Below are 3,165 nucleotides of genomic sequence, written 5' to 3' on the forward strand. Positions count from 1 at the left end.
ACTCCATAACTCCGATATCCTTGGCGCAATACCCACTCTTCTTGGCCCGATGCCCGAATCCATTGCTCGAAGGCTTCTATCGATACATCGACCGATCCACCAGCTAGACGTCCAATCTTTTGACATGTTCCTCCTCCATAACATGATTTTCCTGATTTAACTGTCTCATCCTGATCGAAGCATCCTATGTCACTCAAAATACATATTAAATCATAAACACATATCAAGTGGTTTCATCATCAAAATACGAGATTTAACATCCTCTACGCCTGGTGATTGTGGCTTGTTTCTCTTTGTGGTGTATCTCGCCATCTCAGATGGCCCCAAACTAATGAAGATATATGATGGCCTTCCTCGGAGAATGCCAAGGAGTAGGCATCACTCTGACCCGATCCCCTTTTTTTTATCCTTCTTCCGTCTTTCCAAGGGGACGGGCAGCAATTTTCTGTCTCGCGATGGTTTTAGGGCGAGTGGGGCGCTTTCTAATAATAACAAAGGGTGGAAAAGGCGTTACTTTTTTGTTAGCTATAGTCGGGGGTGGGGTTTTAGCCACTGATGGTTGGCTCGAGTGATAAAAAATAGCTACCCTGGGTTGTCTAACGACGAGTATGAGCAGCTTGGGTGCTTGAAGGAGATTCTTTCTACCTCCCAGGTTGTTATGGGCATGACCGAGGAGTGGTTGGTCGAGGCAGGTCTTAGTCCAGCTCCCCGAGGTATGGCTCGGGCCAATCCCCTTTTCACTAGCTGCTTCACCATTATTTTGCGCTACTGACAACTGTTTAATTTCTTGAGCAGATATGGTTAATGCCCTCGCCAAGGAGAGCCAAATGGCTCCTGAAAGAAACAAGAAACTCATAGAAGAATACAAGGAGTCACGCGGGTTTTAGCTCAAGTTGCAGAGGTCGCGACAGGTCACCTACGAATATGGTGTTAGGAATAAGTTGACACTAAGAGAGAGGGTGGGGGTGAATTAGTGCAGCGATAAAAACGGTTCTAAAAAACTTTCATACAATTAAAACCGATCTCGGAAAGATAGCTTGAAACTGAACGTGTACGGAAATATATTGAAAGCAGTAAGTAAAGTAGTTTGCAGTAAAGTAAATTGCTAAAAAATAGAAATGTAAACCAGAGAAGAACACGCCAATTTTATAGTGGTTCGGTCGTCGTGACCTACGTCCACTCCACCGATTCCTCTTCGGTCGAGGCCACCGACATCCACTATCGGATGGGTCTTCCTTTAATAGGCAACTATCGATCTTCCTTCAATAGGCAAAGACCAACCATCACCTTTTACAGCTCTTTCTCTTTTTACCAAGTTTAGGAGGTTGGTTCGTCCGATTCTTCGACGTATCATCCTAAACCTTCTACCGATAGTGTCATGTTGTTTGCTTCCACGTGGCTGAAGTGAATGATTAAAAATGTTGATTATAAAGAGGTAATAAATGGTTGGCTCGAGTGATAAAAAATAGCTACCCTGGGTTGTCTAACGACGAGTATGAGCAGCTTGGGTGCTTGAAGGAGATTCTTTCTACCTCCCAGGTTGTTATGGGCATGACCGAGGAGTGGTTGGTCGAGGCAGGTCTTAGTCCAGCTCCCCGGGGTATGGCTCGGGCCAATCCCCTTTTCACTAGCTGCTTCACCATTATTTTGCGCTACTGACAACTGTTTAATTTCTTGAGCAGATATGGTTAATGCCCTCGCCAAGGAGAGCCAAATGGCTCCTGAAAGAAACAAGAAACTCATAGAAGAATACAAGGAGTCACGCGGGTTTTAGCTCAAGTTGTAGAGGTCGCGGCAGGTCACCTACGAATATGGTGTTAGGAATAAGTCGACACTAAGAGAGAGGGTGGAGGTGAATTAGTGCAGCGATAAAAACAACGTCGGTTCTAAAAAACTTTCATACAATTAAAACCGATCTCGGAAAGATAGCTTGAAACTGAACGTGTACGGAAATATATTGAAAGTAGTAAGTAAAGTAGTTTGCAGTAAAGTAAATTGCTAAAAAATAGAAATGTAAACCAGAGAAGAACACGCCAATTTTATAGTGGTTCGGTCGTCGTGACCTACGGCCACTCCACCGACATCCACTATCGGATGGGTCTTCCTTCAATAGGCAACTATCGGTCTTCCGTCCGTCTTCGACGTATCATCCTAAACCTTTTACCGATAGTGTCATGGTGTTTGCTTCCACGTGGCTGAAGTGAATGATTAAAAATGTTGATTACAAAGACGTAATAAATAGGAAGTTAATTCTGTGGCTGCTGGGATTCGAGCCCAGGTCTCCACGGCCACAACGTGGAATTCTAACCACTAAACTACAGCCACGCTTTGTCTTATTTGGTATTTTTGCATTAAAATTTTCTATTTCTAATAACTACCAATGTGTCACGAGTACCCAAAAATTAAGAATATATAAAACTTACATACTTTACGTAAACAACATATTGCGTCCAACCATTGACTAAATAGGATCAGTCAACATAACAAGAATGGCGCCATCAAAGCACACGATAATGCATGTCCTACAGAGATACCCTAATGCGATCGTATGACTTTGAGTCTCCTGCTCACGAATACGTTAGATTGTGGCACACCCAAAGAAGCTACCCTATCCAACACCTCTCTTATGGACCTGTTGAGGGAGCTCAGGCACACACTTCTATCACCATCCTTCAAGAACAAGACGAAGACGTTCCGCGATCATCCCCCCAAAGTCATCATGTCCGCTATGACAGCTCGAAGCCCCAACCGGCGGAACCCATCGCTCAGTTATTCCAATAAGACATTTATCATGCATTCAAGTATTTTTGATGCAATATATTTTATATATTTTCATCAATTTATCATATTTTGATATTATTTTTCTTCTTTTGTCATCAAAACTTTGCATGAAGAAGATGAATGGAAGATAACGAGGGAATCCATTAAGAATCAAATTTATGAAATGATTTGAATCAAGTCAAAATAAGTTTCATTAAATCATACTTCGATTAAAAAAAAAGAAAGAAAAGATTCATGAAAAGGATCAAAATATTCATATGAAACCAAATCCTCGTTCTTACAAGTGATCCTCTCGTACTTAAAAATTCATAAAAATTCTTTCACGAGAAGAGTAAGAAAGAATTCATAAAAAAAAACCATCATATAAAGGATAAAAGAAATTCC

At 41.7% G+C, this 3,165-nt stretch overlaps 1 non-coding gene across 1 annotated transcript; it reads right to left on the bottom strand.

Moving 5' to 3' along the window:
* Window positions 1-2,253: 2,253 nt before the first annotated feature.
* On the bottom strand, window positions 2,254-2,325 carry TRNAH-GUG (transfer RNA histidin (anticodon GUG)). Its single transcript has one exon. It is a non-coding gene; the product is annotated as a tRNA-His (tRNA).
* Between the last annotated feature and the right edge of the window lie 840 nt (window positions 2,326-3,165).

The sequence above is a fragment of the Musa acuminata genome, chromosome BXJ2-3 (genome assembly GCF_036884655.1).
Source record: "Musa acuminata AAA Group cultivar baxijiao chromosome BXJ2-3, Cavendish_Baxijiao_AAA, whole genome shotgun sequence".
In the NCBI taxonomy this organism is placed as follows: Eukaryota; Viridiplantae; Streptophyta; class Magnoliopsida; order Zingiberales; family Musaceae; genus Musa; species Musa acuminata.